This window comes from Cygnus olor, chromosome Z, assembly GCF_009769625.2.
Source record: "Cygnus olor isolate bCygOlo1 chromosome Z, bCygOlo1.pri.v2, whole genome shotgun sequence".
NCBI classification, from domain to species: Eukaryota; Metazoa; Chordata; class Aves; order Anseriformes; family Anatidae; genus Cygnus; species Cygnus olor.
The window spans coordinates 23,107,487-23,133,084 of NC_049198.1; the positions used below are offsets into that span (position 1 = coordinate 23,107,487).

General features: G+C 42.4%; 1 long non-coding RNA gene across 3 annotated transcripts; it reads left to right on the forward strand.

Annotated features, from left to right (window-relative positions):
- The first annotated feature begins 799 nt into the window (after window positions 1-799).
- On the forward strand, window positions 800-24,801 carry LOC121062033. 3 transcript variants are annotated; one of them, XR_005815379.1, is made up of 8 exons: window positions 800-999; window positions 2,402-2,552; window positions 6,481-6,565; window positions 17,688-17,732; window positions 18,150-22,837; window positions 23,727-23,913; window positions 24,609-24,660; window positions 24,740-24,801. It is a non-coding gene; the product is annotated as an uncharacterized LOC121062033 (long non-coding RNA). The 3 variants fall into 3 exon arrangements; XR_005815377.1 differs by having other exon boundaries at window positions 24,609-24,769; XR_005815378.1 differs by having other exon boundaries at window positions 6,484-6,565; window positions 24,609-24,769.
- The last annotated feature ends 797 nt before the right edge of the window (window positions 24,802-25,598 follow it).

The window sequence follows — 25,598 nt, forward strand, 5'->3', positions numbered from 1 at the left end:
GCTCCTGAGCACTAGTTGAGACTTACAGGGGAGAGAGTGTGGAGACACTGGTGGGACAGTCCAAGGTCTGATCATGAGGTGGAGCTTGTTCTCCAGCTCTCCACAAACACCTTGTTTCATAGGAGGCACCTTTCTTCACCAGCCAAAGTCCCTGGCTGGCTCCCCGCAGCTGCACAGCCGGGAATGTGCTGTGAGTGGGGGGAAAGCCTTGGTGTGCTGCAGCCCCTTACCCACCTGGCTGGTGTACACCGTCTGCAGGCGATGGCCATGGGGCATGTAGCTGCTCATGGCCACCCGCTGCTGTGCCCAGATCACTGTGAGCTGTGCTGCACCAGGGGGTCTCATCATGATGGGGTAAACCATTCACCACACTGCTGGCCTACCTGCTCCTCACTGGCATGGCAGGTAGCTGGACCTTGGGGTGCTTTCAGGAGTGCATCTCTGCTAGGAAATATTTCTCTCCACAGCAGAGTTAGCATCTGGTAGCTGCTGGGAGCTCCCAGGCTGGGTCAGTGCTGTGCCAGCTTTCCTGCTGGCCTCGGGTGGCCACCCTTCTGGGGCAGGGGGTCCTTTCTCCGTGTATTTATGCGTGTTTTTAAAATGAGGGGATTTTCTTCAAAAGGCACACCAGCTCTGATGTGACCCTTGCATGTTCCCGTGCAGCGCGGACCTTCTTATTTCCTGAATGGCTTGCTCTGCACTTGAGTTAACTCACACCCTGGATTTTGTCCAAGTACATTTTGTTTCTTGATATGAGGCCAGGCTTCGCTGAGTTGTGGTGCCGTTTTCTTCTCCCTGCTCTCCTCCCTGCTTCTTTATTATCATCCTCATTACCGAGTGTTACTGGCACCGTGCAGCCAAGGGGGGGAGGGCAGTCCCCAGATCTACGCCTGCCTCTGACAACAGCTGAAGGGAGCACGCTGAAGCAACAACAAACGCCTTCTTTAACGTACATTGCCTGCACATTGAGCTGTCCCAAGCCTGGCCCGGCACTGAAAGGTATGTCTGAGACCAGCTGAAGCAGAAAACATTTGAACCCTGCCAAATAGCTTCCAGATGTGTAAGATATAGCCTCACAGTGGACTTTGACTGTAGCTCTGCCAACATACGTCTGCACATTTCTGGTGCACAGGGAACATGAAAGTAGATCTTTTACAACATCTGCTGCCTTTCCCCAGCTATTCCTCCCTGCTTCTTGTGGTCCTCTTCCTATATTTCATCCTCCTATAATACACACATATATATATTAGGGAAAGCTACAAGTCCTTCCACTGATTTATTAAATCTTCCCTGCATGTTTCATACCTTTTCTTGTTGACAGTGTGGTTGAAAGAGAGGGAAAGACAGAGAGACCTTCTTCTGCCAGGCAGCAAGGCAGTGCCCAGGAGCTTTAACTAATTCCGTATTGACTCAGGACTCATCTAGGTGGTCTTCTTGAAGACCAACAAATCATAAAGTTATATCAATTCCATGGAAAAGGGGCTTTTATAAAACAAAACAAAATAAAGCATAGCAAAGCAAAACAAAACAAAACCCAGGTATTTATCTTAGTGTTGCAGTATGAATTATTGTCTTAATTCTCCAGACACCAGGGCTTGTGGGGTACCAGAGCAGAGCTGGCTGGAAGAGGGGAGGAAGAGAGCAGACGTGTCAGAGATTAGATTCTAAGAGAATGTGGTAGCAGCTCTTATTTGCAAAATAAAAATTAAAAATAATGCTTTTTAAGGTCTTATATTTATAGTAATGCTTTGGCTAAGGAAAAAGACAGTAGAGGCCTGCTGTCCCCAAACAAAATGAGGTGGTTAGTTGCATCTCTTTATGTTCAATATGACAATCTTATCTCTGACTCCACAAGTGGTGGTTGTTTGTTGACCTTTGTTCCTACACCAAACCCGGCGTATTCTTCAAGAAATACTTATCTTTGGAGCCCATGGCTGTGTCAGTCTTGTCTGTTCTGGGAAGTTAACCAGACCCAGACATGGGACGTATTTTGATGAGAGACCACCTGGGAATCACAGAAGCTATCTACATACGCCAGGGAGTTGTGGTCAAACTCTTGGCAAACCATCAACCACAGGAATCTAATGAGTGGAAAGACTTCATTTGGCCCCATCATCACTGCTGAGTTGATTGATGAGGCAGAGATGCAGCCCTACTTACGTACCTATTTCTGTCTTCCCTTTGTGATGAGCTGGGACAGGGCATGTGGTATACAAAGAGCCTATCAGTCAACTTGTGGGCCTTTTGTGGATGAAAATGTAAAATGGGGGATGTCTGCAGGGCAGCGCATGTGGCATTGCTGGGGGAAGGCGATGGGAAGACATGGTCAGATGAAAGAAAAGATATCATCTCCTAATCTCATCTGCCTATAAAGTAGAATGCCTGCTTTTGTCTTTCTCAGTTTGGAGCAGGCAAAGCAGTAACCTTTACCGGTTGCTACAGTGTCTGCAATGAATCTGGCTGGTTGACACCTGGCCCTGGAGTGAATCATAATTTTGTCAGGACAGCAGCCCTGAGAGCTGTTGTTCTCACCAGCAGCCCCGCTTATCCAGGTATGAAAGCGTGTGCCTGATCCATGGTGTATAAGGGGTCTAGCCAACATGCTGTGCACTAAGCATGCGTGGAGAGACCTGCAAAATCCAGCTGTCCTGGTCTGGCAGCCTGCCTTGTAGGGGTGGTCTCTCTCTTGCAGGCTTGGGATTCCTGTGGGGGTCCTTTCTGCCTGAAAGCATTTGCTGTAGTGGGAGCTTCACCTCCTGTTGTTGAGAATGGACGGGCTGGATCTTGTTATAAACTTCACATATTTCAGGCTAAATCAACAGCTGCTAAGATTTTATTCCTATATTATCACTATTTTATTGCTATGGTTTCTAATTGGCTTACTTCGCAAGATGGCTTCTTTTTTTTTTTTTTTTTTTTTTTTTTTTTTTCTGGCAGTTAAGAAAAAATATTTCTATACCACAATTAAAGATGATGGGGAAAAGGCATGTGCCCTGAACAGGATATTGAAGAAAAAATGTTTTAGGAACTAAAATAAATGTCTTAATCTCCTCCCTCCCTTCTTCTTCCTGGGATGTAATGGATAGAGTTAAAAAGAGGCACTGATACTGGCTGCTGCTTCATTTCTTGACATGATTTATGTAACTGTATGTCGAAACTGAAAAGATCTGGATGAAAGAGCTCTGCTTTTACAGAGACCCACTCCTCTGAGGTTTAAATCTTAGAGACAATTTTATGTTGTGAAGCGTCTAGAAGTCTCCTTGGACCCTTTCCAGTGCAGTGTCCCATGGAACATCTTCCTTCGAAGGCACCCTGTGCGTGCCCTCTGACTTCATGCCTATAGGACAAAAAAAAAAAAAAAACATCTCAGGTTCAAATGTCCGGGGCTCCTGCTCCTGTAATCCCTGCCTAAGTGTTATTTGGACAGGGGAAGAGGATAGATGAGTAACAGCAGTGTCGTTTCAATTGCAGAGGAGACAGCTTAGTCTAATAAACAGTACCTCTGTTACAACTGTGTTGTGTATTAATGCCACCATCCCTTCCAGTACCCGACTTGTAATGTCCCTGAGATAATGATGGTGACTTCTGTAAGCACAGTACAGATTGAACAGCTGATAGTAAAGAAAAACAGACTTGCTTCATTCTTTGTCTGTCAGCTCTTCCCTTTACTCAATTACTTTTGGATCTGACTTTTTTCATTCACAAGTGATCTCTTTGATCTGCTGCCTCAAGTACACCCTAAGCCACTTCTGTCTTCCTTCTCCAGTTTCTTAGGCTTGTATTACTGCTCCCTGATGACTCTGATCTCACATTTTGAGCTGCCCCCGTCCTTTCTGATACTCCCAATGAAATTACAACAATCCTCTCTCTTCAATCATTCTTGGGTGTAAATTTGATCATTACATTAGTCTGCCAGCTAACTTTTCCGGAGGCTTCAATACCCCACAGCTTGTTGTGTATGCTCAGACTGAACATGGAGACAGTATAAAAATCGGAGAACACAAGGCACTTGTGACTAAAGGGAAGCTTGCTTTCAAACATGGAGCTAAGTGTTGCATAGGGTGAATACACACTACAGAAGACTTCAGGCTGTTTCCCAGGCCACATGCTACTTCCCAGGCCACCTGATTTCCCAGGTAAGGAGACAGGACAGAGGGTCTGGGACCCTTGGCTTTTTGGCAACTAACAGCTATAAGAAGCTTCTCAGATGGGCAGAAGGTGAGAAGACTTTAACATAAGGGCAAAGCAAAGCCTACGGAAACTTACTCTCTGCTTCCTGCCCTTATCAGTCACTGACTGTTTCATGGAGGGACTCGCCAGATCTCGTCTGATGAGACTTGGTGAGTAGCGTGGGTAAGTACTTCTTTAGGGTGTGGACTTCCTGGGCACTGATCATCTTAGTCGTTTTGCATCATGGTCATATAGGGTGTGTGATATAATGTCCTTTTCCTTCATGCATAGCTGGGACCACTTCAGGTGGAATAAGTATTGCTGATTGAAAGGTTTCAGCACAGATCTAAGATTCTGTGATTCTTTAATGACTCTATATTCTTCATTATTTTTATTATAATGTTATGTATTATGAATAAAAAAAATTACATAATCTATGGTATTTTCATGATCAGTGCAGGCATTTCTGGTTTGGCTGTGTATCATGAGTAGCAATATAATTTCTTCAGTCCTTACAAATCAGACTGAACATGGTTATCTTGGACCATGTGCTTTCTCTCCTGCTTTTTACACAGAGCTGTGTGGGGTCCCTGGATTGGTCTAGCCATGGGGACATGGCCAAATATAATGAATGATCACTGATCTGTATGTTGACCACACAAAGGCTCTTCATTTTAATTTGGCTGTTAATGGCTAAGGAAGAGTTTTAGAATCAGAACAAATCACAGCCACCACCTGCATCAGTGAGATGACTCAAAACAATTTTGGATGGAGTTGGTGTTACATTTGTCCTGAGGTAGTAGGTGATTCCTCTTGAAACAATGATGTTCTGGCACAGCAGGTGGAATTTATGACAAATGGATTACTGACGCTATATAGGCCTGAATCTTACTGTATTTGTACATCGTGTCTTAAAGATGTTCCCATTTTTAAGTTTTGGGCAACTGGGTAACTAGCACATACAAAGTGCTCAAGGACTGAAACTTCTGTGGAAAAGACCTGTTGACTGAAGGCTCCTGAGGCTTATGGACACTTACACCTCCAGCAGTTGGTAGTGTATGCTCTCTGGGGGAACACACATTATTCGCATTATTGAAAGAGATGATCTGTCAATAACATCATAAATGTATTCACTCTGATATAAAATATTGTCCATTATTATTGCACACATGGAAATTATTTAGAACTCAAGTTTTTAGAAGTAAATGCACAGACTGCTATTTGTGGATATTCAAAATTGCAATGGGCATATGCCCAGAGTATTTACACCTTTACATGATTAGGATATGTTGAAAACAGGAATACAAATACCCTGACACAGAAGGTAGGAAGAATGCTTGTTAACTACTTAGCAGCCGTAACCACAGCAAACAAGTGATCTGGACTAGCATCTAACCTGGGAAGTTCTTAAAAGTTCTTGAAAGGAATATGATAGCATGTTCCAGTCCAGCAGCAGAGCATGACAGCCCCTCAAGCAGGTAACATAACACTCAGCTGAAAAGAATGGAAGGGTTTAATGGAAAAACAACAAATTACCTACCTGTAAGTTGTTATGTGGGCTTGCAAACAAATGGGCAGCCACAGTAAAATAGTCCCACTTCAACCTCTAAACCTTGAAAAGCAAAACGCAAATGAAACTTCAAGAATATCTGCAAAATAATTTATAAATAGAAAAGCAGAGACCAAATGATTTTCCTGGGATTTCAGAGGGAAACATGAAGGATTTAGTGGAAATGTAAATAACCAAGGAGACCTCACTTCATACATAATCTATGTAAATTCTTGGAAAAAAAAAATCAATTCAGAGAGAGATGAGAAAGCATGGGCCATGACGTTGCTTCTTCTGAGGCTTGAGGAGCAGGGAATAAGTGGACGGAGAAATAGGGAAGATGAACTGTTTCTTAGGATGAAGGATGAATCTTTTTATATCTTGCTTTTATTTAAATATATACATGATTTCTTTATTTCTCTCTCTCTTTTATAAATTACATATTGCAGCAATGGCTCTGCACTGCTCCTGTGAAAGCCAATCAAAAGGTGATGTTGATTCATCTGTTCCCATCCTTTTTCTCAGTTCTCAAATATCACACAGGAGAAGTGTGTTCCTTTGTTAAATTAGCAAAGGTTTGATCTGAAAGATGGATTTACCTCTCCTTTATATTACTTGCATGCTGTACAAACCAGCAATATATGTAATTGTGTATGTTTTTATGTGTATATAGTCTTTTCCTCTGTCTTGCTGAAGCTTTTCCATGCCTTCTTGTCCTCATGGTTTCTAACCTTACAGACTCTCTTTTGTTTTCTTCTCAGCAGTTACTGACAAGTGCCCATCTTTAGAACTTGGACCAAGACTGAAACAACAGAGTCTCAGGAGTCCTGCAGGCCCATTGCTGAGGTATCTTTGTAGTGTAATACTGTCATGTTTTCCTGTAAACTCCTAGAAGCGCTGGGCTTTTTTTTTTATGCAGAGCTGGGAACTTCAGTCAACTTCTTCAGAAATTTTGGAAATAATGGAAATCAGGCATATGGAGTCTGAGATAATGAATTGAGCTTGTTCTTGGTATTATCTTCTTAGTGAATGAAAAATGTGCTTGTTCCTTGAACAAAATAGAAACAAATACATAACAAGTAGAGTTCTTAGTATACCCAAAGTCTGTATCTCCAAAGAGTGATGTGTTTAGAAAGCCCCATCTCTCTCCAATTTCCTCTCAAAACTCCTTCACCTGACTTTGAGTATCCAAAGTCCAAATCCTGCAGAACTATTTCAGCCTCTTCTTTCACAATGAGTGGAAACTCTCAGGCAAAATGGCTTAGCGCTGACCTCTTTTGCAATTTAATGCCTTGTGAGGCAGCTCTAAAGATGTTTTTTATTATATAGAAAGTGGTTTCATTGCTCCTTCAACTGAACCTAAAACGAGCAAGGCAAATCTAGTTTTTAATGAGGGCTGTTATTGTCTTTGGTTCTGAAATTCCCCTCCTGGCAGCCGTTAGGATCTTTCAGCAAACACTATCAAAATGGTATTATCTTTGTGTCTGAGGGCTTGATCAGCAGTTGCCGCATAAAATCTTGTACAGCCTCCAGGACATCATTGCCTTTCCAGAAAGTAAATTGGCAGAGACATGCTTGTCCAACTTGCTTGTGCTTAAAGACCTACAAATGAGGTTTGCTCTGTAAACGAGGCTCCTTTTGACTGAAAGTGAGAGGTTTTTTGCCCTGCATGTCATCTATCCATGAGCTATGAAACAAACAGGTAGGGAACACATGTTTTGGAATATGATTTGTTCCTGACCTCTGCTGGAATAAATAAGTCCCTGTGATCTTTCCAATGTGCTTTCAATTGTAAGGTACTTACCTCTGTATATTGTTAGACAAATTTCATCTGAATCAGCCATGCTTTTTTTCCCAGAATTCAGAGATATGATGTGTATTTCTGATACTTCTCAGAATACTTTTTTTTTTTTTCAGCAAACCATCGAGAGCATTACATGCCTCATTATGTAGGCTTTTTTCATTTGCAATGGATAGTGTATGGATAATTGGATAATCACCATTTATTAAGCAATGCAAGAACATTTCAGGGTGGGATGTTGCTCTCAAATTTATACATTAGTCCTGGCTTTAGATCATATGTTTTCTAAAAACAGATTGGATGTCTCATTTTCATGACAAAAGATACCGAAGAGCAGGGAATCAAAAGGGTCTTCAGACCCATGGTATTCTTTGTCTTTATTCCCTCCTTTCCGCCTCCCCCTCCTGCCCCGAGGCTGGTAATGCTCATGCACAGGATATGAGAAAGGAAGTCTGAATATATACTCATGAATATTTATGTGCATGCCCATCGTTTCCCAGTCATGCACATGTTGCCTCAAGTACTTCATCTGGAGAATCTTTATTAGCCAAAGAGCACACATATCTTGGATGTGCTCAAACAGCATACATCTCTTGGATCTATGCTTTGTGTGGTTAAAAAGACAGAAAAGGCTCACTCAAGGTCAGGAGGTCAGAGACAGGTTCAGAAGAGGTGGTGCAAAAGAAATTCTTAAACCCTATTCAGTAGAGGGGGCCTTAACTCCCTTCTCATTCCCATAAATCACTGTGGAAGTTAGGTAATGAGCCTGATAGACAAAGGAGAAGAAAAAATAAAATAGAAGCACTAGAATTAGATGCAAAGAGCAAACTGCAACAGAAGGATGTTTTGAAGTCACAGGCAGTGGCTGCGTAGGATGGTTCTTAACCTTTACCAGAATATTTGGTAATCCTGGACGTGGACAAGGTTTTCCTTGGAGTTGTAGTCCCTGAACAGTTTTTTATACTAGGTGACAGTCAGGATTCCTTCCCCGTGTGAAAGTTTCATGATGAAATGTTTCAAAACCAACTCTAGTTCAAATAGTGACTTCTTTGGTGAAGAGTCCTAAATAGTAATTGTCACGTTGGTCCTTGGGCTGGGTTGATAGGTGCTTTTGGGCTGAAATTGGTGATTTGAGACCATGTTGGTCTGATCTGATATCAGCAGATGTGCAAATGCTAGGCAAATACTTCCTCTAGAAGAAGAGAGCAATTCCTCACCCTTGTCCTTTGCTCCACCTCAGTGCTGGTATTTGACCTGCAAGAAAAGAGCCAAATGCCTTCTTTTTCATGGCAGAGAATCAGGGAAGCTGTGTGCCTGCAGCTGGGCCAGTCTGAGAGACTTGTGGGCTCCCTGCACAGAGTGTGCGTTATGCTAAATTGTAGTACATGTCCTAGTTAATTCCCCATACAAGGCTAAGATATGGTTCTAGCTTAATTTCTGCATTTTGAATTTATTACAGATCTATGTTGGGTTTGCATCTTCCAATACATGTTGTAAGTGTCTGGCATTGCTCAAATTGCATAGATTACCTCATAAGCATCCAGACTGCCTCATCTCCTTACAGCAGCCAAATGATAATCAAACCATAAAGATGGTAGGAATCTCTTGTGCATGAATATCTGTCTTCCCTTAGATGTGCCTTTAATTTAGTCACTTCATGAAGAAAAGGCATTAAACCCTTTAATCTAGCTAATTATGATGTTTGAGACATGCAAACAATTCCGGAGGGCTGGTTGGGGAAACCTGTGGGATATCTGGTAGCTAATGTCTTTTGACAGAAGGGGAAAAACAAGAGAACCCTTAGAATTTGCTTTTTTTTGTTGTTGTTGTTTAATGTTTAGTTGGCTTAATTACATGTCTGCATTATTTACAGTCTGTTATTCTCTGTAAGATAATAGGGCAGCATGGATTCCTGAATTGCTAGTCCTGCAAAAGTGTAGCTCATTTATCTTAATGACTGCATCACCTAGCCAATTAACAGGATGGTCAGACTCTTGTAATGAAGTGCATTAGCTCAAGCACAAGCAAGCAGGGGCTTTTCCCTAAACTTGAGTTGTTATCTAAAAAGTATTTGTGCTGTAAAATTCAGGTTGTATGGTTAGGTACTAGTTGTTGCTGTGGTCATTGAAGACAGCCTTTTCTCCAGTAAAATGGGATTTCCACAAAAATTCTTTCATTGAAAGTGTCTGAAAAAAATGTGGTTTACATAAACAGCCATGCAAACACCAAACATTAAGGTAGAGGTGACAACCTCACGCCTTGATCTGATTGCTGTTGGGTCTGGAAGGCCTTTTGTTTCCACCAGTTTTGCACATCAGTGTGTTTGAACTTGGTACATGTTGCTTACTGCCCTGTTTACTTTGCTCCAGCTGTGCACCCCCTGTGCTAAGGGAGTGGAGGGAGAAGGGCAGATATGTCATCAAAGAGTCCGCCATCAAGTGAGAGGAAAAATTGTCAACAGACCAAGCCAGGTGGGTCCTGCAGAGCCATGGGTGGCTGTGGTGCAGAGCCAGGGCCTGTCCACGGGACCCTCGCTGCTCAGGGAGTAAATTTCCCCTGAATGTGACAGTGAACTTTCGACTGGCAAACCAATCTGAATGCGATGGCAGGGTATGAGTACAACTTGCAGCTTTCTCTCAGTAAGAAAAAGGGATTTTGGGGACGCTCTGGGACTCTCCTGCCCATCAGTCAGCAGGAGGCTCCTCCAGCTCAAGGTGCTTCTGGGCTGGCAGGGCTGGCATTGGTCCCACCAAACACATTTCCTGAGAGGCAGTGTTCAACAGCAAGGGCAAACGCTTAGAGAGGTTATTTTTCAGTTATTCTAAGAGGCAGTGAGCCTGAGTAACCATCTCTCCATATTATTATTATTTTCTTTTCTGCACATCTCTGCCATGAAATAATTTGCTAACAATTGCTGTGCTAAAATTACAGTTTTAGGCTGGAAACCTCCCAGGCCAAACCTTCCAATTTGGGGATAAATGAGAGAAAATGAGCAGCCATACTATACCTTGCAATTCACACCATGTTTCAGGAAAACATTGAAGAACTACCTTTTTTTCCTTCAGGCACTGCCTCCAAGATTTGAAATGTCTAGCACGTATTGGTGCCTTTGCTTTTCTGGATTCCTATGGAGTCTGGGGTGTTTCATATGAATGCAGCTGGGCTCAAAGAGCTAGCAAAAAAAAAAAAAAGGAAAGGAAAGGAAAGGAAAGGAAAGGAAAGGAAAGGAAAGGAAAGGAAAGGAAAGGAAAGGAAAGGAAAGGAAAGGAAAGGAAAGGAAAGGAAAGGAAAGGAAAGGAAGGAAAGGAAAGGAAAGGAAAAAGGAAGAGCTAGTCTGCATAATACAAGCTAGTTTAAAAAGGATATATGTGTATGCACTTACGAGAGGTGTAACGCAGCCGTGCTTCCTGGTGCCGGCTCTGAAGTCCGGAGATCAGAACTAGAGAGTTCGCTTTATCCATCCCGAGAGAGCCCTTGCACAGCGTTTGAGGTATTATGTGCTGAAAGACCTCATTAATGATGCAAACACTTCAGCTGTCATTGACTCATAAAAAAGCTCAGAAATGGGAAGGTCTGAAGGAAATTGATTTTCTTTAATTCCTTTGCAAAGCATCATGTGGAATACTGATCACTTTGGTAGAAATAATTTAAATCTCCCCCAGGCATCTACTGGAAGGCAAATGGGTTTTTATCTGAGATGTTTTTCAGTTGTTGAACCATACCAGTGCTTATCAGTTGGATACTAAGAAGTTTGGGACATTCACTGACACGAAGGTGGCTGAACTACAGTTTCTCCTTGGAAAGAGAGGCTGCTTACATTTGAGGTGCTGGAGAATTGCTGTTTCATGTCACGTTATGCCATATACAGCTGTTTTAATGGCTTTGCAGTGAGTAACTAGAAACACATTGTAGAAGGAGGAATATTACTTCAGTGCTTGTATGCCCTATCTTTGGAGAAGGATCAAGGTGACTCAGGGCTCTTGTAGGATAAGTTTTATTCAGCCTCTTCACTTCTAAAAGTTATCTTGTCAACCTGGAATACATTTTGCAATTAAAATTAGAGAAGAGAGAAATGGTAATAGAAAAACCCTGTGAAAAAAAAAATGTCAATGTTATATTTTTATAAGGAAGTTACAGTTCTGTGTTAGAGGTGATTGTCTCCAACATTTTCTCTCCCCAGGCCCCCCAGGCAGTGAAGGTAAATTCATGAGTTCATAAAGGACTGGGTGCTCCCTGGGTGGAAGGTGGGATAGAGCTATAAAGCACTTTATTTCCTTGGTATCCACAGGGAGTTATTACTTCGGTCCAACACATTATTAGTGAGCTTTTGGAAATTATGTGGAGTGATTCACTGAGAACCAAACAGTACCAAATAATGCCTGTTTAAACCTGCTGTCCTGTGAGGAACATTTTGGCCAGAGGACAGGTTGAGATTTGCCTAAACTAAAATGTATTTCTAGATAGTTTTAAAAAGGTCACACCAGTGTAATTATAAATCAGTAGTCTGTGATATTCACCTTCTTCTACCCCTGGTCGCTCTGGCATTTACATTGCCATGGCGTGCTGGCTTCATTACAGGCCATGTCTTTGGGAGATTATTCTGCTATGTGCTGTTGCGATTGGAAATGTTTAAAGAAAGAGCTTCTCCTACATGTGTGTTACAAAGCTGTTGGGGAGAGCAGAGAGCTTGGAGACTACGGAGCGGATGTCTTTATGGGGAGAGGAGGAGGAAGGTCCAAAATGAAAAATACGAGTCCCGGTTATGGGCTGACATCAGAAATATGGATCCAGCCTGGAACTGTGGTACAGGTTTCCGCCCCCCATGTAGGAATGAAAGGCACATCCCCAAGTGAAATCTTCAGGAAGTTTGGCTGCAGATCTCATCTAAATTCAGCACGATAAACTCTCTCTACTCAGCAGCGCTATTAACCTTACTCATTATCACTCTCGAAGTTAATGATGGGTATCTGATCTGCATAGCGATCTTCTCTCCTTTGCCATATTCATAGCAATACAGCTTTAGCTAGGTTGTTATTAAGTAACAGAGGTGAGACATAGGATAATCCCTTTCAAAATAAATGCCTGTGCCAGTGCCAAAATATGACCTTAAGGTTGTTGCAATGAATCTGGCACTTGGGAGCCTGCTGCTGCCATTGGTGTTTCATCCATCCATCTGTGACCTGCCCAAGGTGGACCTGGCTCGGCCAAGAGGAGGGGACCACAGGCAGGGCTCTGTAGTGAAACCCTGATCTGGGAGATGTGCTGGTAAGGGCAGCCTGGTCAGCTGAAGGCATCCTTCCCCTTTGCTGCCAGTCCCAATACCAAAATGCTATTTTGATATAACCTGCTGGAACAGAGGCTGATGTTTCCTTCTCACAGGAAGCTGGTTTAACACCATTCTCTGTCCTTCCCCTGTGTGGCACCTTGCTGTGACAGGCGACAGAGTGCCACTGGGGCTGCTCTGCAAACTTGTGACGTGAGAGCTGGGAGCAAGGGGAGAAACACACGTGCCCTGGACATGCCCCTACCAGAGCATGGTCACCTCCAGCCCTGCCCTGCAGCAACACCCCCGCAGCCCTGCCAGTGCCACGGGCACGAGCTGCTTGTCCCTACGGCATTGCCACCAGCACCCTATGTCTAATTAACTACTCCAGCAGCTGCAATTGAGGGGTTGCTGCTGCTTATTTTCTGGGAGGATTTGCCCTTGAAAGGAGGAAGTGAGGTGCTGGGTACAGCAATGATCTGGCAAATATACAGGAAAGAGGAAATAAACCAGATGGATATTCCTAGCTGGAAGTCTTCTGGTGGCTGAATGAGCTGCAATTTAACAATTAACACAAGATGTACTGCCCGCCTGTGTTGAACACTCAGCGTAGTGTAACTGCACGAGAGGCATCACCTCAGCTTCTTCGGTTCAGAAGGGTTCTCACAGGTTGGAAATAAGCTGCTGCTTTTTACTGAGAAATAATGATATTTTATTGTTGTAACATACATTATTTCAAATTGATTTTCTCCTGTAACCTTAATACACAGACAGACACAATGCACACCCAGTCTTGCTCTTGCACTAAAGCTGTGCTGGATTTCTGGTGTAACTTATTTCCACAAAAAGAGATTGAGGGTCATAATATTTATGACTTCATAACAGGTTCAAGCAGAAGAAAGGAAACTGAGAAATTAGGTGCAAAGCTCAGTTTCAAATACAAGTCTAGCAATACAAATCCTACGATAGTTTTCATAAAAAGAGGCATGCCTCCTAACAGCGCTACATCTGCGTGAACTCCCTGCTGCTCCTCCTCGATGGAGTGCTCCTTTCTGTCTGCCCTCTGGTTGCAGTGAGGTGTTTTCAGTATCACCCCTCTGCTGCTGCTTAGTCCATGGTGATCCCAAAGCCGTTCTGTATGGATGTAGATGGTGATACTCTGAGCTGAATTTTCCAGGTCTTTTCCCCGCCATGGTGCGAGGGGATGCGGCTGCTGGTTTCTGCTGTCTGACCCTAGGAGGCTTTGTGAGTCTTTGTCTGGCCTTAGGAGACCAAAGTTTATAAAAAAATATGAATGGTATGGAGAAGGTAATGAGGGAGTGGTTATTCACTGAGAGCTCCCACAGTCACAGACACCCAATGAAAATACCAGGCAGCAGGTTCAAAACAAAGAGGAGGAAGTCCTTCCCTGCACCCTGCATGCTTAAATGTGGGGACTCATTGTCACAGGATGTTTTGGAGGCCAAGACTGCAAATGGGCTCAAGGAAAGGAATAGCCAGACCCATGGCAGGGCTTGCAGTGCTCTTGCAGGAGAGCGATGAAGGCAAAAATAGCCAAACTCTAGGTGTTTTGTAGTGGTTATGCTTCGAGATGTGAAACCATGTTCACCGTCACAGTGAGGATGCAGATTTGCAAGTTGGTGATGAAGGCTGAGGGCTATAGAAGAGGAATGGAGGTAGCAAACAGCCTTTCAGACATGTCCTTCCCTCGTAGCTCTCCTGGATGGTGCATAGGATGAAATGGGTGGCAAAAAAGCACAAATGTGTGTACCCAAGAAAGCCTGGGCTGCAGTTATTTCTGGCAGGAAACACGCTGCGATCAGTGGTATCCGGAGGTAGTTTGGTCATGAAATGTGAGAGCAAAAACAGGCTGGTTGTCACTTATCTGCCTCACTGATCAGAGACCTCAGGCCCAGCGTGCAGAAGCCTCATGGCTATGGGGAGCCCCTGCCACAGAGGCACAGCAGCTTGCAGGCAAAAACTCTGAGCAGTGCTGTTCACAGAACCCTCAGCACTCACACAGACCTGCTAGCGATGTGACCACAGCTGTGCCATGGAGAGAAAGAACCTCCAGAGGAAGCATACAGAGCTGCTTTCCTTACATCAGCCATCTTTGTGGCACATGCTTTTCTCAGGTATGTCAGGGAGAGACTGGCAGTTACCCCTGAAAGTACTTCAGAGTAGAAGTCTAGTGCAGCCTCACAGCTTGGGATGCTCTTACTGAATCTTCTTATTTAAATGCAAAGCAAAACTACAAAACAAACCAAACAAAGCCAAACTGAGACAGAAAACTTTACCGATTTTGCATAAAGTAAGTTACGGTTTTGACATGCAGGATAAACATGCTGGGTCTGTACCATAACATATCACTGACCTGTTCTAGAGGGTGAACCCTGTTTCCAAGATGATTGTGTCTTAGGGCCCAAATTATATTTTTTTTTCCTGATGAAAGCTCCTCAGCTCCTGTCTTTTCCAGCCAAGGAGGAGCATTTTAGGACTGAGCCTGAGTTTTCTTTGGATGAAATGCCTGATGGTATCTCAGGGCTTCTCACTTGAGTACAAAGGGCAATGTTGGGATTTGGATGTCTCAGGGGGTCAGGAGAGAGAGAAAAAAAATAACTAAAAAATTTAACTAAACAGCGGTGAGTGAAATTCTGAAATTTACAATACCAGGAACTGCTCAGAAGTAGACCTCTGTCCTAAAGAAAACCCATGGCATAGCTGAGCCTTTTGAACTTCTATTGGCAGCAGTTTCTTTTTTTCCAAACTGAAATGCTGGCAAGTAAAATGCTACCCCACTTAATCAGCTGAGCTCACATGCTTCCTTTCAGCCACAAGGAGCTGCTCTAATTAAAAGAAGCAAGAGAAGAAATAATGAATTTGAGAGCACATGGTGAGGGACTGCATCTAAACACCAAGTGACTGCTGACGGTGGCGAGGTGGGGAGCTTGTTCTCGTTTAAAGGCCTGTCTGGTAGGGAACAAATTGCAGCAGATGCACCATACGTAGCCCTCAGAAATCACATATGGGTGTCAGTCCAAGTCTTCCTGCAGGACCGTGCATTGGTCTGGCATATCTGGGGGCTATGGAGGCAATTTCTGTGGACTGTGACTTGATTCTGAAGGTGGTTTGCTCACAAATGTATTAACTCTGATGCAAAGTCTGGCTCATCAGATGTTGCTTCGGTATGCGCAAAATTCAGCCTCCACCCCCTCCTCTCCCCTCCTCCTTCCCCCTTTTATTTGGCATTGATCAAGCTCAGGGCAAGCAGTGTCGCCTCACACAGAGATGAGGAGCTTCTCCCACGGCCAGGGGCTGCTCTGCTCCCTTGGCATGTGGCAGGGCCACCGCTTGGTTACTCTCAGCATCTTTTTTATGTTATGCAAGGTGCTGGGGCAGAGACAACTGGCTATTTCTGTCTGGAGTGATGTGTTCGGCAGACTGTACAGGGTGGCAGTGTGAGCACAAGCATATGGTGGACAAAAGGAGAAATTCATTCAGGTGGACTCAGCTCTACCTTCAAGCTGCCAAACCAGGATGGGGCTGGTGTTGGGGTGCAAAGTGCTGAGGGACACCAGCCCCCTGGCACATGCTGGAGTCTCTGCCAGCATGGAGCAGGGCAAAGCTCTGCTCTGACACTCACAAAAGCCAAAATAAAATAAACGTGCTTTAGTTTGGGTCTCATCCTGAAGCAAAATGAGGGCAATATCTACAGAGGAGACAGAACTTTGTGTGGTCATTCTCAAAGGGCACAAGAAATATAGCTGAGATTTGCCAGGTGTGTAGTTTGCTGGCAAAATAGTTACAATGGTTAAATCTGTGCAAATTAAAAGCAATTGCAGAGTTGTTAAAATTACTGATAGAGTTTATGTGAAAAAGGCTGAACTTTTCATTGCAGTGGTGCAAGCAGTGCTTGGTTGTGAAATTTGGCTATGTTTAATTTTAAAAACACAGCTTCCCACTTGAACCATTCGAAACACTTCTGCCAATTGCACATGATATTTTCCTGGTTCTTGCTTTGCTGAAGGGAGCTGATTTTTATTTTATTTTATGTTATGTTATTTTATTTTATTTTATTTTATTTTATTTTATTTTATTATTTTATTTTATTGAGTTACAACAAATCAATTAATCATATGCCCCTGGTCCTAAGCAAACAAAGACACCAGAGTCGCAGGGACTTTCAGACAGGCTGTGGATGTCTGATCTCCAAGACCCCTTTGAAATGAAAGTCCTTAATAGCTCTCATGAATAAAAAGCAAAGTTTCATAGGCACAGGCATAATTTGTCCCTGAAACCAGTTAACAGACTCTATATGCAAAGTTTGCTGTTGACTCAGCACTTTCAGCAGATTTCAATATGATTTCTTAGAGCACTTACTCTCTCCTACCCACTGAACTAGCTGATCTTCTGAGAACTGCCCACTTGCCCTCGTTTTGAACTTCTCAGTCAAATTCTATGAAACGCTAATGGTATGCAGTGCAGAGGGCTTAAAAGGGCTCTGCAACAGCTGTGGCGCTCAGATTTCTGCAAAACATATATCTTTAAAATAGTGTTCACCACATTCAATATCCAGGAAATACAGCCCAGCAATAACAGGTTTGTGAATAAAATTGGAAAGAATAGGTCCGTGAAGCCAAGCTGGACAGAAAGCTCTGTAGCCTGCTGTTACAGACTCTTATTCAATTATCTATTTTAGAGCAACTCGAATAGAAAGAGTCAATGTGAAATGTGGCAGGAGAACATCTGTGCCACCATAATGACTATTCAGAGCATTTTTATTTGATTGTCAGTTTTGGCTTCCTGGCAAAATATAATTTACATGTAATTTCTCCAAACATTATTTTTATTGTAATGAATTCTTTTCTTTATTATAAATCTCGATTACTCTGTTTCTTTTTCAGAGGAACCCTGGTGAAGTTCCTGTGACTTGAAAGAAGGCAAATTTGGTATGCCATTGTTTCTGTGTTTTTTCTTTTCTTTTCTTTTCTTTTCTTTTCTTTTCTTTTCTTTTCTTTTCTTTTCTTTTCTTTTCTTTTCTTTTCTTTTCTTTTCTTTTCTTTTCTTTTCTTTTCTTTTCTTTTCTTTTCTTTTCTTTTTTTAAATTAAGTATCGCTGTAAATGTCAGTTCCCTGATTCATTAGTCGTTTGGGGATGAAAGCTAATGTTGTAATTATAGCTTCATTCCAAATCTTGATCACAGTGACAGTGGGTGTTTTCTAATAATTAACGCTTGTTCTAGCTGATTTGTGAACACCATGTTCATTGATATTTTCACTTTTTTTTTTTTTTTTTTTTTTCTGTCGTTTGTTGTTAACATTCACAGATTGCCTGTGAGCATGCTCATACCCTTTCACACCCTTCAGGTTTCCGCGTGCTGGTTCCAGGACAGCAGCTGGAGCTCAGGAGATGCCGTGCGCCCATTGTAGGCTCCATCCCCTGGGGGCGAGGGTCCCTGGCCCTTCCTGGCCAGGCCCTGCCTGGGGCATACTCGTAAGTGAAGAGTAACAAAGGTACCAATGTCCTAATAATGAGACAAGGCTTGTTTTTGCAAAGCAGCTGTTCCAAACTTGTTGTCTGGAGGGTGCTTCTTCAGTGGCCAAGTGCCTAGGGATAAAAGGGCTCAAGGTAAGAGTAGGAACATTGACTGAGAGTAGGAACACAGCCCAGCAATAATAGGTTTGTGATGAACACAAAGAATTTTCCTCACAGTTTTGTGAAGGTTTCTGCTTCTTTCATTTGTGGAAGAGGAGCAAACAGTTCAGGACATGCTTCTCCCTGGGAGCTTTCCAAACTCTCACTTTCTTTTTTTGCTTTCCTTGACCCTTGCTTCACATACTGCCTGACTACCCTCTTGTTCAGTGCAAAAATCCTATTAGAAGCATACCAATTACCAAGAAATTAACTCAGATACTGTCATGCTGCTACTTTTCCACCTCAATTATGCAAGATGGAATTAAAGTGCCTTAGAATAAGACCCTTACTGTTCTTATGAACTCCAAACCACACCAGAAATATTCTACCCGGTGACCTTTATCTGCACATAATTACAGTCTGAGGCATTCTTAAATCATTTGCTAAGCTATTTCTAGTGTTATTCCATGGTAATCTTAAATACCTGGGGATTACCAGAGATTACTGCCCCATTTTCAGGGCACAGCAGCTAGATTTCTAAGTAATGCTGTGCTCTGATACTTCTAGCAGGCACTGGTATGTTTGATAAATCCGACTTTTTAAATGAAGACTGAAATTGCTGTATTGCATAGTATAGAGATAAATTTATAATTAATCTTTGAAACTTTGAATAAATTAACAAACACAAGGCTAACAAGTCTTTATTTAAAATATCCGTGCTGTCTTGTGCTAAAGTCCACATTGTATTACAAGCAATTTCATGATCATATTAAGTGATCACTCTTCTGTAGTAAACTTCTTAATGGAATTTAAACCCTGGACTTTTGCTGTGTGCTATGTTACGTTCGGAAGAGTGTGAGTGGAAGAAGTCACGTACATGCCTCAGGTCGGCACAGTGGCTTCATTCAGCAAATAATCTGTATTCCAGGTAACATTTGTAGGGAAGGGGATGTTATTCCAGGAGCCTGAAATAAGCTGCTGCTTGCCTCTGGGTTGTAAACAGTTGAGCACTGGATAGCAATGTTGGTGGATAAAATTAATAGCATGTGATAGCTCTTTGTGAAGCAAGCCTGTAGCATTAGCCTTGTTTTTATGGGTGTTTTGTGGGCTAGAGGTATGCTTTGCAAGCCACCAGTAAAAAGTATTTTCAGCTGTAGTGGAGGCTGACCTGAGCTGGTGTGCCACAAGGGCTGCAATAATCATGTCCCCAGGCCAAAAGGGACCATCGAGCTCATAATCTGGACTGCTGAACGTGGGACATGGCCCCTAAACAAGTGGTTGTTGCATCTGGCTCACTACTTGGAGTTGGACAGAACAATTTGCCCCTGGTCTTGTATTGAGGTCCATCAGCCTTAGAATTAAGGTGTCAGCACAATACAGGGAAGAACATAGGAAAAAGAAAAACATCCTTAACGAACTGTGAAAAATTATCCTGAAACACTAAAACCCTTTCACAATATTATAAAAATTAAACACAAAATAGCCCTTCTGCTCCATATTGTGTGTACCAAAAACATAAATATATATATATATACTTTTATTTCCTCTGTGCTCCAGCAACTGTTGTGCAACTGCCCCAGTTATTTTGACATCTAGTAGTTGATGTGAAAGTATATGGCTCCTTTCTAGAAGTGGTAAACGCAGTGGCATGTTACAAGTCAAAGGAGTTTTATAGAAATCATGTGAAGAAGCATCTGGACTATTTTCACAATATTTATTGAGTTTGTGTCACAGTTTTCCTGTTTTCCTTTTTTTTTTTTCATTGAATTATGAGTTCCCCTTAGTGCTGAATATCTTTCAGCACTGATGCATTTTCTTTTTCTTTATAAGCAAAGGAGTTTCTTTTTCTTATCTTAAAGCTAAGTTCGGTAATGGGGCATAAATCAGTTCTAATGCTATAATATGCTCAGCTCTTTACCTACCCTTCAGTAATTTCTATATCCCCACATAACTGCAGGAGGATGAATTGCTGCCATCCATAGTAATGTAATTAAATCCTGGAATACACTGGTGAAAAGATCTGCCTGTCTGGGACATTAGCGATGTCTTTTCGGAGCTGGCTTTGTCCCCTTGATTATGCATCTGTCTGAACATATATGCTCCCCTTCATTGCAAGCATGCAAAGAGACTCTGAACACATTTCTCCATGCTCAGTTTTGCCTATGGGCTCTCAGATACAGCAGTGATAATGACCCATTACAAGCAGATGTGGGTCGTGCTTGGAAAGCTCTGAAGGGCTACAAAGGGATTGAACACAACCTCACCATCCTGAACGACACGTGCAAGAGAATTTGATTGCTCTGTGAGCTGTGCTCCATCATTTTCCACAAACAAATTGAGACAGTTATATTTGAAAATCTAAGTATAATTGAGTTTCTCCAGTCAAATCCTTTAGATTCATAACAAAGCAATTGAGGAAACAGACATCTTTTAAGTCTTCTTCACTTCCCTCTCCTCTGTCTGCCCAGACTAAGAAATCTCCACTATGTTGAAATCCTGGCTGATAACTGGATCACAACTGGCAGATGTCTATCCACCACTCATCTTTTACTCACAGAAGTCAGCAAAACCCCTCTTTCATTCCACCTTTCTGCTTTCTGGCAGTTTGTAGGACTGCTGTAGGTCAGTAGGCAGGTTGTACACTAAGACGCAGTCATGGTCTTTGCATGTACAAAACAAGTAGCAGCCCCACCATGAAAACTCTTACCCATTTCAGATATCACCAACATCCTTATAAGCCTAGGAATTTATTCTCTTTTTTTCTCATGTCATTGTCATTTTTTTTTTTCAAATACTTTGCTTCCCTTAGATGTCTTCTTATTTTCTGTTTGAATGCTGTAAGCCTAACCATAAACTTGAAATTTCTGAACAAAATGAATAGCTTTTCTTCAAGAAAACATGGAGGATGTCAGCTAAATAAATAAAATGATAGTGCCCAGAATGCCTAGTATGATTATGTGCTGAGGTTTTGAAAACCAGTTATTTGTAATAATGTAATTTAAAAAAAAAAAAAAGCAAAACAAGTAATGCAAACATTACCAATACTTCATTTTCTCCTTTTTCCTTCATGACATTCAACCTTTTGGTCCACATTCATTTCTTTTTCAAAACCTTTCCTTTATGCTGCCCCTGTTAACAGGTGATGGGTGCAGATCAGACGGGTGATTCCCAGCATGTGAGCCTCCGCCTGCTGCGCTGTCAATCTGTTCCAGTGATGTACGGCTTGTCTGTGAACTCTGACACAGAATGGTGTAGGTGCACAGATTCATGTGGGAAGATGGAGTATGTCAATGACAGAGAAATGCATCAGGCATTACCCAACATAACAGAGCTGTCCCTGGCTCACTGTGGCCCCCAGCCATATGTTGCCAGATGTTGGGGTGTTAGCTGCCATGATCCAGGCAGACCTTTTGGTATGGTCCATTTCGGGTGGTTTCATACATTGCACTGGGCAAGCTAAACAGCAGTAGGTAAACCTTTTGCTTTCAGCAGGCAGCTTTCTCTGGGTTTATACTCCAAACTCTAAATATAAACATGAAGGGAAAGGTATCTAGAGACCGATGCAGTAAGTCTGAAAGGATTTAATCCTTTTGTTTTTAATCCCCATTTGTGTTGAGAATACTTCCCTCCAGTAGGAGAAAGGGATGTCTTGAAGGCTTGTGTGGTGACACCACAGTAAGAACACACCAGTAAGCCCTCAGAGGGCATCTACAATACTGCTTGTCAGGGGCCTGGGACCAGCACAGGATCCTTCAAATCCTACCCAGAGCTTTGGGGCAATACATGCGAAACAGCAGCCAGGAGCAAGCAGTGCTCTGCTCACCATCAGCTGCAGTCACAGAGCACTGAATGGTCCTGGGGATGCAGAAGATGAAGAGATTGCACACAGACACCTGCTGTACTGCCTGAGCTTAACTTCCCAGAGAACGGTCCTTAAATAGAAAACATCTGGTATCAGCTGTGCTACGGGTCGGCTGAGATCCAGTCAGATAAAATAAACATTTGCTTGAAGCAGGTTTCTGACAACATGCATGCAAGAAAGGTCATTTTCATGCCTGCCTGACTGATCAGAATACAAAAAAGGGGATGAAATGTTCTATCCACAGCCTGAATGCAGTGTGATTACTTTTTCATTTTTATTCAAGGCTTAAGTATTGTGTTCCTCTGCCTCTCCTTCAGTGGCACATCATCCTCTATTTTTCTCTTTTTACACTTCCTTGGATTTGAACGTCATCTCTCATTCAAAGGGCCCTGCTCTGCCTTAGCTGCCACCTGTCTTTGCAGATTTCGTTTGCCAGGGGCTGCGTGGAGGCAACGAGTTCACTTTGCATTTCCAATATGAGTGAGCAGGAGGATTTGGAGGCTGCAGCCATACTCATTAGTACCACCTGGTGCAAAGTGCACTGCATGTCACAGGAAGGTAAGACATTTTCTGGCTGCTCAGATCCCTTGTCAGCATGGTGTGGGGAGCAGTATGCTCAGCTACCACCAAGGTGATTCAGAAACACTGTAAATGGTGCAATCATTAAGCAAGTCACAGTTGAAATACTTTTAAACCACTGCATTCATCTCCTTGAAATGCAGGATTTCTATTCCTGTCATGTTTTCTAATGCAGTTTTACAAGTCCACAGCAATACCTACAAGTCCTTCACATTTTGATGTTCTCAATAACAGTTTATTTCTTGTAGGAAAAGTGCTGGAAACACTTCTGTGCCCTCTTAATACTGACTTCTCTAAGACATTACGGTAGCACGGTGTCTTATCTGGTTATGCACCAGAATTTTTGCTCAGAAATCACCCTTTGTCAGAGCAGTTTTTGTTGCTCCTCTCTAGATTCCCTTTGAGCATGACTCATTATGGAGGGGCGGTGGCCTGAGTTGGTGTCCCAGGATGTTTAAGGACAGCCTGCTCCTTTCATAGATGCTGCCCAAAGCCAGGCTGTCTTTTTTCATCTCTGCCATAGTGTAAACTTAACATCAGACTTATCAATGAATTATTCACAGACTGTGAGGCCCCGCTGAACAACTGCAGCCGTCTACTCTGACCTGCTCTGCATAGAGGACATTTAATTTCTCCAGAAGAAGATTAAAGCATGCAAGCCCCCTAGAAAAGCAGGGAATCTCATTTTAAAGACTAAGTGATTAGAAGTCTACCCAGTCTTCCAGTAATCCTCTCTACCTTTTAATTACCTTTCTACTGTAAAGCAATATCCCATTGCAAGGACAAATTTAGCTATTTTCAGCTCCCATCCCTAAATTTAAGCCTAGGTAAACCCTTCTCCTTTGTCTTATCCCTGTTCTTCCTGGAGGTACCTGATTGGACATGTAAGGATCAGACCATCTCTCTCATCAATTTCCTCGATACAACACAGTACAATGTCATCCCTACGTGGTACAGAGACCATTTAATGAGGTGATTCACGTCAGCCCAGAAGATCTGCCATTTCTTGTTATCTACTACTCCATCAGCCTTTGCATTGCCTGCATATTTGCTGGGTAAGAATTTTACCCTACCCTTCTCGTCACCTGGATCATTGATAATGACAACTAACATTGGACCAAAGACATTTTCTTGGGAATATCCCTTTTCTCATGGCCCTGCCTCCTGATACCTTTTCATTGTCATCACAGTTTGGAAAGTTATCAGTGAATCACTTTTTAGTGAGTTAGAAAGTACTCACTAATTCCAGATAATGCAAGCTCTTTAGTCAAGATATTGTATAACAGTAAAAGAAACGGTTTGCATCAACACAGACTTGTTTATATCTGTATCTATATCTATATATTTAAATAAAGAATGAATGATCGACAGAACCTTCCTTACAAGAAATCAAGCTGAATAGTATTAATCATACTTTTAGCCTCTAACTCTTTGTTGATAAAATCCTGAAAATTTTCTCGTAACTTAGTGTCAGACTGGAAAATTGCTGTCTTTATTATTAAGTATTGGAATTACACTTAAATATTTTCCACTTATAAGTTGAAGTTTTTTTAGTATCTTGTTAATAGTTAGCCTTACTGGTACAATGACACCTTCCACTCTGGCTGAGGAACTTGGTCCAGTTGATTTTAAAACACTTAGTTTAAGTGTTTTCAGCTATTATCAAAGATGGTGGGCCATCATTAAAAGAGGGGTGGGTTAAGACTTCTTCAGAACTAGCATTTGCTCTCTTTGTTGCCTCATTTTTCAGAGGCACATGTCTGGCTCATCTCTATGCCTTCAAGAGCATCAGAAACCAGGAGGTAACTTTGTCAGTGGCAACAAAGAGCTCAAGAAAATTAATGAGAAAAGCTATTACTGAAAACAGTCTTTTCATCAAAGCTGAAGTCATCCAAGCACACCCTTACACTAACAAGGTGTCCCAGGGAGACACAGCTCTGGAGGAGGTTGGTGAAGGGATTCTCCAGCCACATCCAGTGCACCCTTCTCTACATGTTTGTTAAATAAGCACATTAAAATGTGTTATACAGTATAAGTCTGCAAAGGTCACTAACAGCTTGTTTTAATGTCTGTGACATATTGGGAGGTTTTTAACCCAAAGGCCTGGCAGTCTGCTCTCTTTTCGGGATCCCAAATTCATTTCACTTGAAGAGTGGGTCTGTGTGAACAACTGATCTGGGGGAAGAAGAAGGTCATGGAGGCTCAGTGCTTAAAACAAAGAAAAAAAAAATCTAGTCAGCTTGTTTTTGCATTTCAGAACCATGCCATATTTTCTTCTCCTAAAGTCAGTCACATGAAAATTAGAGTCTTTTTATTTCATGCCAGGTTGTAACATGACTGTGATGGAGAGCACTTTGGCTTCCAACAGCCATGTGTCGTGCTCCCTCTGTGGCAGCCAATGTCCCCAAGATCCTCACAGTGCAGGTGCTCACCCCACCCAAGCACCAACACTGGTGGTGGCTTTGATTACGTCCGCTGATAGGTTGGGCAAAGCTCAATGTGTTTGTGCCTGAAGATAGCTCTGGGAAGCAGGGAGACTTATTCTCGCTCTCCCTCTCTTTTTTTTTTTTCCTTCCACCCTTTTTTTCTGCTTTGTTGCAAGAATATTTTCTCAACAAGTAGGGTGAGCCTCAGAGTTTTGGCAATTAGGTGGACACCTCACTTGCAAGATTTTTTAAATTAAATATAAAATAATCAGATTAGACTTTAGCAGCTTTATACACTTCTCATCAGGAAGGAA